The sequence below is a fragment of the Eptesicus fuscus genome, chromosome 9 (genome assembly GCF_027574615.1).
Source record: "Eptesicus fuscus isolate TK198812 chromosome 9, DD_ASM_mEF_20220401, whole genome shotgun sequence".
Classification (NCBI taxonomy): Eukaryota; Metazoa; Chordata; class Mammalia; order Chiroptera; family Vespertilionidae; genus Eptesicus; species Eptesicus fuscus.
In genome coordinates this window covers 44,126,952-44,141,701 of record NC_072481.1, presented here as the reverse complement: position 1 = coordinate 44,141,701, position 14,750 = coordinate 44,126,952, and the positions used below count along the sequence as shown (strand labels likewise).

The following is a 14,750-nucleotide window of genomic DNA, read 5'->3' as shown; positions in this document are numbered from 1 at the left end:
GATCCCCACCTTCTTTGTGATACATTCATGCCCATGTACAGCTCCATCACAGCCCTTACCATATTGTATTGAATTATGTACACATTTGCATGTCTCTTTCAACTTCCAGGCTATTTTTCTACTTACAAGCCACAAGATATCCTACCTAATAAAATGGTAATATGTAAATTACCATCACTCCGCTATGCCCACGATTGGGCCAGAGGGAGGCGCAGGGGGCAGGACTTGGGGTGGCCGGGGTAGCCGATTGGGCCGGCAGGACGCTGAGCTCACATCGCCAGCAGCAGCGTGAGCTCAGCATCTGCACCATGGCTGTGCTGCGGAATAGAAGGGGCCTCTGGGGCAGCGAGCTCACGTCCCACCACAGACCATCAAAAGCGGGGGAGCTGGGTGCCTGTCTGCTCCAGCACCAGGCCTTTCAGAAGCCTCCGCCGCGCTGGAGGCTTCCAAAAGGCCTGGTGTACCAGCGGACAGGCACCCAGCTCCCCCGTGATCGAAAGCGAAAGTGTGGGAGCTGGGTGCCTGTCCGCTCTGGCACCAGGCCTTTCAGAAGCCTCCGCCGTGCCGATCGAAAGCGAAAGCGTGTAGGGGACCCTACACGTGCATGATTCAATCATGCACTGGGCCTCTAGTCTAGACTAATAAAAGGGTAATATGCTAATTAGACTGGGTCAACTGGACATCTTCCGGTAGTCCTGCCTTCCTTCCGGACAAAGCCATGGTGGTGGGGGCCGAGGCAGGAGTGGTTAGGGGCGATCAGGCCAGAAGGAGAGAGCAGTTAGAGGTGATCAGGCCATCAGGGGAGGGCGTTAGGGGTGATCAGGCAGGCAGGCAGGTGAGCGGTTATGTCCAATTGCTAGTTTAGGCTCAATCCCACAGCCCCTGAAGGGTCCTGGATTGGAGATGGTGCAGGCCAGGCCCCCGCCCTCCTTCCGGACAAAGCCATGGTGGTGGGGGCCGAGGCAGGAGTGGTTAGGGGCGATCAGGCCAGAAGGAGAGAGCAGTTAGAGGTGATCAGGCCATCAGGGGAGGGCGTTAGGGGTGATCAGGCAGGCAGGCAGGTGAGCGGTTATGTCTGACTGCTAGTTTAGGCCCAATCCCACAGCCCCTGAAGGGTCCTGGATTGGAGATGGTGCAGGCCAGGCCCCCGCCCTGCCCCCCGCCACCGAACTTCTGCCTTGTCCAAGGATCAACTATCATTTTTTAAATCTCAACTTCATGGTCATCATAAAGATATTAGAGGTCATTGGAGTCCTGATAGTTGATATTTTAAGAAGATCCTATCTAATAAAAGAGTAATATGCAAATTAACCACAGGCTGAGGGACCCTCCTCTTCATGCACAAATTTCATTCACTGGGCCTCTAGTACTTTAATAACTATCATATTGTATTATTTATACTCATCAATGTATAAAGAGGGCAGGGTTTGAGAATGGTCATTGTATTCATTTCCCAGGGCTGCTATACAAGTACCATGAACTGAGCAGCTTAAAAAAAAAGAGGAGTTTATTGTCTCACAGTTCTGGAGGCTCGAAATCTGAAATCCAGAAAACAAGGTGTTGGCAAGGTTGGTTCCTTCTGGAGGCACCGAGGAAGAGTCTGCTCCATCCCTCTCTCCGAGCTTCAGGCAATTGCTGGCAATCCTTGCTGTTCCTTGGCTTATAGATACATCAGACCAACACATCACAGTCCTATGGTATTGTCTCCTCATCTGTGTCTGCCTCAGTGTTTCTTTCCCTCTTCTTCATTTGGAGAAATAAGACACCATTAAGAAAATAAAGACACCAGTCATTGGATTAAGGACCCACCTTACTCTAGTATGACCTCATCTTAACTCAGTACATCTGCAACAACCCTATTTCCAGGGAGCATCACATTCTGAGTTTCTGGGAAGAACATGAATGGGGAGGGCACTGTTCAACCCAGTCCAATCATTATTTAGAATTGCTGGTGAATGGTGATAAGAGTAGACCAAGATGTGCTCAGGTTTTTAAATTCTCTACAGATAATGCTTACACCTGGGATAGACCAATCCCATTGTCCATCCCAGCCATTGGTCTACCATCGTTAATATGTCTTATCTATTCTAATAACATAACTTGTCATTTCCATTTAATTTTCACTGGAACAATACAGAATTTGTTTATGAGGGCAGGTACTATGTTTTATTCATTTTAAAATGTACCATGGCACATGGTAGTTACTCAAGAAATGTTTGCCGACCAGATAAATTAAAAATATTTTTGAATCCTATGGCAACTGGAAGAACTGTTAGTTCCATAGTCACTTAATATTTTTAATACTTTCAAGAAGTAGCCCCATATTTCTTTAATATTATAAAATTGATGCTATATTATAGAGCCGTTCAATCAATGAATACCTTTTCCCATTAAAAAAAAAAGAAAAAGAGCCCTAACTGGTTTGGCTCAGTGGATAGAGCATCAACCTGTGGACTGAAAAGTCCCAGGTTTGATTCCAGTCAAGGACATGTACCTTGGTTGCGGGCACATTTCCAGTAGGAGGTGTGCAGGAGGCAGCTGATCTATATTTCTCTCCCATCGATGTTTCTGACTCTATCCCTCTCCCTTCCTCTCTGTAAAAAATCAATAAAATATATTTTAAAAATAAAAAGAAATGTTTGTTGAATAAATTGTTGACCTGGAAGTTTGATGACTATTTTCCTGTATTATAAGGATTAGTTAGAGTCAAAAGTTACAAGTCGATTTTCAACTGCACAGGGGTCAGACCTTCCCGTCCTCTCCCTCCGCCCCACCCCCTACCACCAAACTCCTGCCTTGTCCAAGGAATCTCAACTTCATGGTCATCATAAAGATATTAGAGGTCATTGGAGTCCTGATGGTTGATATTTTAAGAAGATCCTGCCGAAACCTGTTTGGCTCAGTGGATAGAGCGTCGGCCTGCGGACTCAAGGGTCCCAGGTTCGATTCCGGTCAAGGGCATGTGCCTTGGTTGCGGGCACATGCCCAGTGGGGGTTGTGCAGGAGGCAGCTGATTGATGTCTCTCTTTCATCGATGTTTCTAACTCTCTATCCCTCTCTCTTCCTCTCTGTAAAAAATCAATAAAATATATTTTAAAAAAAAGATCCTATCAAATAAAAGAGCAATATGCAAATTAACCATCATTCCATTACATCCACAAGCCATGCCCACAAGCCAATCAGGAGCGAGTATGCAAATTAACCCAACCAAGATGGCTGCGGCCACGGAGAGAGCAGGAGGGAGGCTTGGGTTTCCCCAGCAATGGAGGAAGCCAAGTTTTCTGCACACCCTGGCCAGCCCAGGCCTTCACTCCAGGCTACAAAGTTTCAATTATAGAAGATGAATAAATCCCAACAAAAATGGTGGCAGCCACAGAGCTGGAGAGAGCAGGAGGCTAGGGTTGCCCCCGGCGATGGAGGAAGCCAAGCTTCTGCAGCCCTGGCCTGCCTTGGCCTCCGCTTAATGCTACAAAGTTTCAATTATAAAAGATAAATAAATCCCAACAGAAATGGCTGCCACCACGGAGTGAGCAGAAGGCTTGGCTCCACTCAGGCTACAAAGTTTCAATTGTAGCCTGAGTGGAGATAAATAAATCCCAGATACCAGGGCCTCCGCTTGGGTCGCCGGGGGGCATGGCCAGCCTGCAAACCACCACAGGCCCCTCGCCCAGGCCGCCCCACACCCCAAGGGAACCACCACCCTGATCTGGGACACCCTTCAGGGCAAACCAGCTGGCCTCCACCCATGCATCAGGCCTCTATCCTATCTAATAAAAGAGTAATATGCAGATTGACCATCACTCCAACACACAAGATGGCTTCCCCCATGTGGTCAAAGATCCTGCTCCCATGTGGACACAAGATGGCCACCACAAGATGGCCAGCAGGAGAGTGCAGTTGGGAGGGACCAGGCCTGCAAGGGAGGGCAGTTAGGGGTGATCAAGCCTGCAGGGGATGGCAGTTAGGGGTGACCAGGCCAGCAGAGGAGGGAAGTTGGGGGTGACCGGGCCTGCAGGGAAAGGCAGTTGGGGGGGACCCAGGCCTGCAGGGGAGAGCAGTTGAGGGGGACCAGGCTTGCAGGGGAGGGCAGTTAGGGGTGACCAGGCCTGCAGGAGAGGGCAGTTAGGGGCAAACAGGCTGGCAGGGGAGCAGTTAGGCATCAATTAGGCTGGCAGGGGAGTGGTTAAAGGGTGATCAGGCTGGCAGGCAGAAGCAGTTAGGGGCAATCAGGAAGGCAGGCAGGTGAGCAGTTGGGAGCCAGCAGTCCTGGGTTGTGAGAGGGATGTCCGACTGCCCAATCCTACCAGGATCGGGCCTAAACGGGCAGTCGGACATCCCTCGAGGGGTCCCAGATTGTAGAGGGTGCAGGCTGAGCTGAGGGACACTGTCGCCTGTGCACGAATTTCATGCACGGGGCCTCTAGTATAAGATAATTAGACTTTTCTATTTCTAACACTCTTTTAAATTCTAGTTTGTGCTCCTCTGAGGGGCAATGAGGGGGAAAAGGGAGACATCTATTATACTTTCAACAATAAAGATAAATTAAAAGAAAAAAAACAGAATGGTGTCCTATTGGAAGAAAAAATTGTGACAGAACACCATTACATAATTATATTATTGTAATATAGGGTTATTATATTTTGAAGTATGAATTAGAGAGAGCTTGATAAAGTATGAATTAGGGAGAGCTTATTCTCCTCAAGAAAACTCAAAGATTACCTGTTTAAAACAATACTGTACCTTTTTGTAAATGCAGTTTGCCTGATATCAGTTGGAAAGTGATTGAAGAAAATAATCATTCATTCATTTAACAAATATGTTATTGAATTTCTTACTACATGTTGGTTTCTATTTCATATACTTGGGATTTCTTTATTGCTAATCTTTACACAGACATGTAATAGTTTGCAGCTGATAAATGTGCCAAATGAAGAAGAAAATCTCCATCCCGAGGAATTTATAATACAGAAAGTCAACCGCAAAGAAACTGTCACTTTCAAAATATCATAATATTTCCAATCCTTGTTTTGTCTTCATTTGACTTTCCATGACAGGCAGAGTAATTTGAACATTTGAGGGCATTTATGATAAGCAACCTATCGTGCTAATGACAAATTTGGGTCATTCTATACTGTGTGGAGGAAAATGTTAGGTATTAAAAACAGTGCACTGAACAGTTTATGTCTTACATTTTAATGCTGATAGGTTCGTGTCAACGGCTGATCTGACAGTGTGTTTCATTATTTGCCTAGTATGAAAATTTTTTGTCGACACGTTCAAAGTAACTTTGAAATTAGGAATTTGTAGCTTTATTGTAAAAATCAGATTGAACTTGTACTGTGAGTTTTATTCCATCTTGGCATATACACATAATCCAATGAGTGTGCCAATTTCCTACTCCTTTTCTGTCTTACTGTGTATATACTGTGCATTGATATTTGTCCAAGCAACCTGAGGTTGTGGCAAAAGCATGGAAATGGGTAAAGGGAACTTGGTTCTACACCTGGTTCTGCCCCTATCAAGCTGTGTGACCTTGGACAAATCACTGAAACTCCAGATTTGCTCACCAGAAGATTGAACTGGTTAAGTTTATACATACTGCTATTTATAGACATTCTCTTTTCATCACTTCAAAATTTGTTGATTATTTGTTTGATTATTATTTCTTTAAATATCTTTTTATATAATCACTAGTGGCCCAGTGCACGGATTCATACACATTGAAAGGAAATTAATTAGAAGAAATATTTTAATATCACTATTTGCCCTTTTTCTATAATAGAAGTGTCAGAGATGGAAGAAAATTAGTAAAATGTATATGAAAATAATATATAAATTGATTAATAAACAATAAGAACATGATATAACAAAATTAAAGACATAATATAAAAACAACAAAAACATGATTTAAAAACAACATTGATAAAAACAATGACTGATAAATTGATTAAACTTATTCTAATATCTTCCTGTATACCACATTAGGAGTGAAAACACTTTCAAAGTGCTTGACTAATTTCCCTTGTGATGAAGTATTTACAACTTTAACTTTAATGTCATATGCTCTTTGAAATCAAGAGAAAGCAACATATAATTGACTATCTGAAAATGGGTTCAGGTAGGAATATTCCTCCTCTGAGTTTGTCCATGTGATTTATTAATAGTCATCACAAATGCTGGCATCACAGGAAACTGTCTTCGAATTAATTTAAATGGGAGGCCAGTGTCAGACAGGGACAAATCAATTCTTGGAATCAGAACAACCTCTCCTCCCGCAGATCCTGTTAATACTTCAACTTTGATTATGTGAGGTCACAATCTTGTGATAATAAATCTAGTACCATTACAAAGACCCCATTTACTATTAAGATTTCTCAGTAGCATGAGGATTGCACCTACTTTCAATTTTAATTTATGACACGGCATTCCTGAAGGAGTAATATTATTAAGAAATTCGATGCCGGCTTCTTTCATCTTCAGAGGCACATTGTGCCAATAGTTAGTCTTCAGACATATTCTGTCGATGACACTGCTTTCTTTTAGCTTTAGAATGTTAACAAAAACAACCAAATTCACGATCGACAATGACAGATCGAAACACATGCGTGCGATTGGTGCCAGCAAGAGCTTTATACGTATCGTGCATGCGCGCGTCAACATTTATTTTTAAACCAGAGGCCCAGTGCACAAATTTGTGCTCGGGTGGGGTCCCTCGACCTGGCCGGCGATTGGGGCTAATTTAGGGGGCCAGCCGGCTGGTGGGAGGGATGGCAGGAGGTTGGCCGGCTGGGGGAGGTTGGCTGTGGGAGCTCACTGACTACCAGAGGGCAGCTCCTGCATTGAGTGTCTGCCCCCTAGTGGTCAGTGCGTGTCATAGCAACCAGTCAACTGGTCATTTGGTCGTTCGGTCATTCAATCATTCGGTCGCTTAGGCTTTTATATATATAGATTGCCAGTGTGCATCATATGTACCAGCCGGCCGGTCAGTTGGTCAGACGATAGGACAGACATACGGTCGGTCACTTAGCCTTTTATATATATAGATATGATGATTTCACCTGCCAGATCTTTTAGAGAATCTTGCTTAATTGACTATTTGGGGACAGAATCACAAAGCAGTTCAACATTTCCTAGGGTAGATTGTTGTTGTTGATGTTTGGAAGGGGCATTTGGTCTAAGAAGTTTGCTTCCATCACCACCTCCAAGGGGAAAATGGCTTCAGACACAGTCACCTTTTGCTGGTGAGGTCGACCTTTGCCACACTCAGGGATTACCATTCATTTTAATGTTCACATAAATTATTTAGATTAACCTCAGGCTTTCTCTAGGTCTTTGAAATTAAATTTCTAGTAAATTACTTAAAATCCATAAGAATTTCTATGATTTTTAGTATGGTGCAAAGCCCAGATTGAAAGCACTTCATCTCTATGTTCCAGTGCCTGGCATGGGGGCTGGCATGCAAGAGGCTGGTGTAGAATGAAATAGGTCGATTTCCCCTGACTTCTAATATGGCTCTCCCACATTTTGCAGGAGATATGTTTTGAATAGGTAGAAGTGTTTTTTACTGAATAATATTTTCAATATGGTAGCTCTTTGAGGCAAGTGTACGGCAACAACTTAATGGAACAATCACCCAATCATAGTTCCATTTTATAACCTTAGATGTGCTTCTAGGTAAATCATGCACTGTCATAATCACTTCTTCACCTGAGAAATGAAGGTTTAATTTCAGTGGCTCCTGAGGTTCTTTCACCATTAAAATTCTTTGATCAAAATTTAACTTTTTATGCATTAATTAGCCTGTACTAACTTATACAGTTTCTATAATGAGCATCACCATTTGTCTTGAATAAAATTTGATTCCCAAGACTTCCAAGTACATGTTTTGAAGTAATTACATTGTAGTGATGATGAGCACATATTTTGGAGTTGGACCAGCCTGGGTCCAAATCTTGACTTGGACATTTATTAAAAGTGAGTTGCCATTCCTCTATCAGACTGTAACTGGGGATAATCATAGTGTCAACTTCATAGGGCTGTGGTCAGGATGAAATGAGATAATATATGTAAGCACTTAGGACAAGGCCTGGCACAGGTAACTATTATTCTTACTGTAACCACACTGGGATTGAGATCACTATGCAGAAAACCACTATAAATACATTTATTTAATTTCAGATGGAAGATAATGAGAACAGGAAAAGACTAAATAACTTTACTGATTAAGCTGTACTTCACATTCAGTAGAGCTCTCTCATCTGGGTGGGGAAATGTCCACAGCGATGAGAACAGCAGTTACACGTCAGAGTGGCACGTGTATTGGTAAATCATCCCTTACTGTTGCACTCGTCAAATGAGCAAATGAAAGAGCATCTTTTGGCAATGGAGCGATATGTATAAATTAAATTTATTGATACACATGGCTGTGGTTATTATTTTAATCTTCCTCTCTAGGTGTTTTGTAAGAAAATATAAGTCTTGTGTTTACTTCTGTTTGTTAATGCTTTGATAAATCAGACATTTTTAGTATTCTATCAATGGCAAAAGTCTAATTGCCTTATTGTATTCTGATTTATTTCTTGCCTTACTTTCTTTGCATCTGCAGCCCAACAAATGAGTCTCTGAAGAGATATATGTTATGATACAGTGTCAGTGAAATTAATCCTGATCAATTTTAAAGTTCACGTTTTTATTTGATGACTTTCAAGGGAATCACTAAAACTGAGATTGACTTGGTCTCTTCTTTTGTTGGTTAAATATTGTTGTTTGAAGACAGTGGAGCCCAGAGTGAAGAAAAGGGCCCTTCTTGTGCTCTTAACTCTGTCCCATTTCTGAAGAAAAGCCGCAGCAACTCCTCTTATCTATGCATCAAAGGAGGCTAATTGGTCAAAAGGAACACAAGCTGTAATGGGCTTGTAACTTTGGCATCTCACCAAGGCAAGAAGCCTAAATCTGTCCAAAATGAGAGAATATTGAGTGCTATTGAAAACCTACTTCTCATTGTTTCAGTTTCTCCAAACCTTTTAATTTCCACAGTAATAAAATTGTTGTTTCATGTCTATATAGTGTTCTAAAGCTAACAACTTGTCTGATCCCCTCAACTACTCAGGGAGACAACTTGGGGCAGATACTTCCCTTCCCCTCTTCTCTGGTGGGAAAACTGGGACTTAGAGAAAGGAAGCCATGTGGCCAAAATCACGCTGTTAATACATTTAGCGTGAGGATTTCTGATAGGTGGTTATGTGGTCCACATTTGAAAAAAAAAAAAAAAAAAGAGAAGAGTTTACACCAGGAGTCCTCAAACTTTTTAAACAGGGGGCCAGCTCACTGTCCCTCAGACCGTTGGAGGGCCGGACTATAGTTTAAAAAAAACTATGAACAAATTCCTATGCACACTGCACATATCTTATTTTGAAGTAAAAAAACAAAACGGCAAAAACACCCGCATGTGGCCCGCAGGCCGTAGTTTGAGGACGCCTGGTTTACACCCTAGTAAAGAAGAACCTTGAGATTACACATTGTTTAATAACAAAGATAATAAAAAATGAAATATTGGATAATATTTAGTGCTTACTTTTTCATACAAGAACATTTAAAAGCCCTTATCTAATTTTACATATAATTGTCCAATTCTAACACAAATGATACAGAGACTAGTTGATTAAGAAAAACAAACATCTTGACAGCTATTGTCCTGGCGTGCTAGAGTTCTCGGAGAGAATCTGCTGGTCTTGATTCACTGACAAGGGCAGCAAGTGCCCCCGGTAGTGCCCAGATCAGAAACATAGGGAAAAAAAAAGAAAAACAAACAATCTGGGGCAGGAATTTCTGTCCCCCCAACCTCCCCCCACACACAATTGAAGCTTGCCAAGATTTCTACCCTGCTAATATAAAATATGGTTGTGTATAACCTTCTCACTATTTATAATGATCTTTATCCTTACATGCATTATTCGTGTATTTTTTATTTTTGTAATGCCATTTTTTTTTGTATCTATTCACATAAAAGAAAAAGAAATCTGAATGTTTCCAGAAAAAAAAACTATAATATTGTATAGGTAAGTATTACATCCAAACACGTTATTGTTATTCAGTATTGCCAAAGTACAATTAAGTACATTTTTTAAAAATTCCTGGTTTGCATTTTAAACTTTATCTCATGCTAAATATAAATAAATATTGAAAGAAGTGGTCATCATGCAATTAAACAGAAAATGGAAAACAATATCAATTTGGTGATGACCAGCATTTGATACTTGTAAAGCTGGTGCCATTTATAGGAGAGAGAAAGAAGAAAAAAAAAACGAACACTAAAAAGCACAGAGATTTTGATTTCTCTACTTTCATATTTAAGGACCTGGGTAAATAAATGTTTGTATGACCACAGTCAGAATATACATACGAATTATTGAGAACCACCCCACTTCCTCTGCAAACCTCCCCTTCAGTGTAACTACCAAAAAATCAAATCTTGAGGAAACTTTGGCTAACTTTAAATCACATAGCTCATTGTTCTTGGAACAAACCGATTTTATTTTTTCGCCTTTTTTTTTTTTTTAATCTTTAATGTCAAGCAAACATTTATTTCAGGTGCAAAGCCTCAGGATATGTTAGTGAAAACAGTGGCTGGGCTGTGCTAGCGCTCACTGCCCACTAAGTGGGTGGGAAAAGGGTGTTGTGACCCTCTTACCCTTCCCACCAGTCTCCCTAACAGCTTTGGCCTTCGGGTCAGCTCAATTTCCCCTCCACTGAGTGGCCATTACGGTGCCTGCTCGGTGATAAATGCTTTATGTAAGAGACTGCATTGCCGGCAGCTAGCGCTAGGGAAGTCTGCCACCGGGGCCAGCCAGACAAACTAGCATGCTGGCCCGTGATGGACTGGTTACCTAGCAACATGCCTGGCCTCACCAAAATGAAGAGACCCACAAACAAAAATGAAAAGGAGATAAAACGAGTCAAAGTACAAGGGGTGAGGAGGTTAATATTCCTCTATCGAATAACTTCGTTTTGGAGAATTGCATTTTAACCTTTTTTTTTTTTTTTCTTCAAAAGCTGAAGGTGGAGACATGGATTGGAAACTAAATTAGGCCACATTTGTATTTTTAAAAAATGTTTTCTTTTATGCAGAATTTGTTTTCCCTCTTTCTCCACAATCTTCTAATTCTCTCTTAAAGTGGAAGGAGAAGCTACATTAGAAGGGAACATATGATGGATAGATAAATATTGAACATTTTTTACACCATCTTGCTGTGTGGCATCGGGCAGGTAGCTTGGAATCTCTGTTGCCCAATTTCTCTGTTGCTAAAAGAGGATGGCAGAGGTAATATATTAAACACAATAAGAGATTAAGGAGCAATGTTTTATGCCAGGGAAAGACTCTCAATTTCCTTAAATTTGAACAGAACTAACTTGTACTCTATAACTAATTTAAGATGTTACCTTAAAAAATTAGTGAAAACTGTGCTCAATTAAATAAATGGCTTTTAGCTTTGAGGTTCAGGGTGGCCCCAAATTATTAGGCCAGTGTGTGTACAGATGTGTAATTTTCAGCATCTACCATGTACCAGGTACCATACAAGGCCCCTTTAAAATGTGTACTAGTGTTTGTCAGGTAAAAATGAATGAGTCCAGGTTCACTCAAAGAAGTCATTTGACAAAATGTTTGTATTGCCTACCAATCCAAGGATTAGTATGTTGATACTTCCTACCTAGAGCCATAACCAGACATATAACTAAATGCTGTATTTATAAAATTGCTCAAATCCCCTTCTCGTCATCCTACCAATCAGGTCACATCTCTCATCTCCATTACTAGATTAACCTCCTAACTATTGTCCCTACTTTAAATCTTCTCCCCTGTAGTGCACTCTGCCAAAGTTAATTGCAAAGTTATCTTGAGTCCTTTGCTTACGATCCTCATTTGGTTCCTTATTGTCCAAACTCCTTATCATGACCCATAAGGCCCTTCACAGCCTGTCTCGTCTCTGACTCCCATGTACTGTAGTCGCAGACTTGCTCTTAGTTCCCTGGAGACACCATGTTTCTGGGCTCCTTTCTGCCTTGGCTTATCCTGTTCCCTGGGTGAAGAATGCGCTTCCCTGTTCCCACACTCCTGGTCCTTCTTTAAGATCCAGAACACAGGCAGATCCCTTCAATATCTTCCCTAGGTCGCACCTTGTCAACCCCCATCTGTAAAATGGCATTCCTAACAGTGTCTACTTCATATGGCTGCTGTAAGGAATAAATAAGTTAATAACATAGAAAGTGCTTAAAGCCAGGTAAGGCATGTTGTAAGCACCCAATGAACATTAGCTATTGTTGCTCTTAGTATAAAAGTCTCAAATAGAGCATTTGCATGATAATCACTGTTCACATATTTATCTCACCCCTCAGATGATAAGCTTTTCTTCCGGGCATGAAGCCTACTTTAGTTAGCTTTGCATCTCCTGTGCTTGGCATTTGCTTGCCATTATAGTAGGTACTCAATAAAAGCTGTTGGAATAATGAATGAATGAATAAGTGAGTCAATGCATAATGTTTCTAGGGCTGCTTGGGTTAATGAGGGATTTTGTTCTCTTTATGGTTTAGTGTCCCTTCTCTGCAAAACAAACTTTTCACACCTAGTAAACTCTCCTCATGAGGCTTTTGGTTTCAGGATGCTCACTAATAAAAGCGCTCTCTTCTCCATCTTCTACCTCCATTGGAAAACCATCATAAACTCTCTTTATTACACGGCTGAACTTGGACGCTTGAATTCCGGAGTTGCCTGGAAAAGCCCCTGTAAAGTGATGGTGCTGTTTTTTGTCTCATGGCTGTTAGATTTAGTTTCGCTGCAGATTGCCTGTAAACTTCACGGGGCTCAATCTTGAAGCCAGCACTCTGACTTCTTACCTACTTACCGCATGTTAACTGAAACAGAATCAATGTGATATTTTAAAATAATAAAAAATGCACTTATTTACCTATCTGCTTCAAAAACTCATGTTGAGCACAAAGGATTCTTTTTTAAAAGTAGTCTCAAATTTGTGGCCTGACCATAGAATAAAATTGCAGGGATCTACAATGCCACGTGACATTGTAGGTGTGTAGTATTAAAACGAGGGCAGGGAAGAGAGAGAGCAGAACATGAGCACAAGTGTTCTTTCCAAAGAGAGAGAAATCACTTCCCAGTAAACACCAGAAGTTTACTTTTTAGTAAACTTAAAAGCCTGACAAATCTGTGATTTTTTTTTTCTTTTACCTTAAAGAGAGGCAGACTGTACTTGTGGAAAGAGCCTGGTCTTTGGAGCCAAACTAACCTGGTAACAAGCTTTGTTTTCCCTTTTAACAAGACAGGTTAAACTGGCCAAAGTGCTTAACCTTTCTGACCCTCAGTTACCTTATCTGTAAAATGGGAATCTTCCTGCCAGAACTCTTATGAGGAGTAAATGAGACACCACATATAAAACACAGAGGACAGTGAGTGTTCAATAGTTACACCATAATTATTAGCTCCCTCCCCAAAGCTCTTTCCTTTTGCTGTTTTTGTTCCCATCTAATAAAACAACCCCCAGATAGGCCATCCTAACTCTGTCCCTGAGGTTTTTCATTTCTGTCACCACTATTCTGGCCTCCGGACACTGGACTCTTTTTTTAAGGCTCTAGCCACCAAATTATTATTTTTCCTTATTCTCTTTGAGATGCTTGGGGATAGATATAAAAAAAAAAAAAAGAGTAAGTAACTCAGGGGTGGGGGTGGGGGAGACATAAAAAAATATATCAATAGTTGGCTCACAAAATAGTTCTATAACTTGGGACTTGAACCCTGGCTGTTTGGCTTCTGAGCCTGTACTTTAATTCCTCTTCTATGTCTATCCACAAATGCAACAGATTGTTTGGGAATAGCAACATGGCACTGGAAAGGACTCTGGGTCAGTCAGGTTGAACTTGAATCCCCCCTCATCCACAGATATTTAGGGAAGCCTCTCATATCCTAACTGTGTGTGTCGTGACCAAGGTGGACGTGGCCTTCACCTCCGTGGAGCTTACTGTCCACTGAAAGTCCCTGACGCCAGTATCTTCATCCACAAAATGGGAGGAGAGCCCGCCTTCACCCTGTGATGAAAAAACGTGAAATAATATTAAGAGACTACTGAGCACTTCATTTGTATGCCTAGGACTTTACATACATTGTCTTATCTACTCTCCCAATCACTTCAATGCTATTTTACACCTAAAGAAATGGGGGCCTCTTGCTCAGGGTGGCCCAGGGTGGCCCAGGGTGGCCCAGGGTGGCCCAGGGTGGCCAGGCTGTCTGCTGCCAACACACGTGCTCCTGACACCCTGCTAATGGATTGGAAGCAGCTGGCAGAGTCCTGGGCATGTACCGCAGGTGGTGAGTCAACAGTCCTCTCTTCCTTCCTTCCATCCTCCACTCTTAGGTGCCCAGGTAGTGAGGGGGGCAGGGAGAGAGAGAAGGAGAGAGATGGAAAGAGAGATATAAAGAAATGGAGGTAGAGAGAGAGAAAGAGAAGGAGAGAGATTGAAGGAGAGAAAGAGATAAAGAAATGGAGGGAGGAAAAGAGGGAGGGAGGGAGGGAGGAAGGTAGAGAGAGAGAGAGAGAGAGGGAGAGAGAGAGAGAGAGAGAGAATAATTGACAGACGGTGCCCTTCACAGCTCTCCCTAAGGTGGCCCTGCAGCCAGTACCCAGCGTCATTAAGTCTGCCTGAGCTCAGTTTGGGTTTCCCAAACTTGAGTAGTTAAGACGGTC

At 42.0% G+C, this 14,750-nt stretch overlaps 1 non-coding gene across 1 annotated transcript; it reads left to right on the top strand.

Moving 5' to 3' along the window:
• The first annotated feature begins 9,660 nt into the window (after window positions 1-9,660).
• Window positions 9,661-9,788, top strand: LOC114230827 (small nucleolar RNA SNORA3/SNORA45 family). The gene has a single exon (XR_003616802.2). It is a non-coding gene; the product is annotated as a small nucleolar RNA SNORA3/SNORA45 family (small nucleolar RNA).
• The last annotated feature ends 4,962 nt before the right edge of the window (window positions 9,789-14,750 follow it).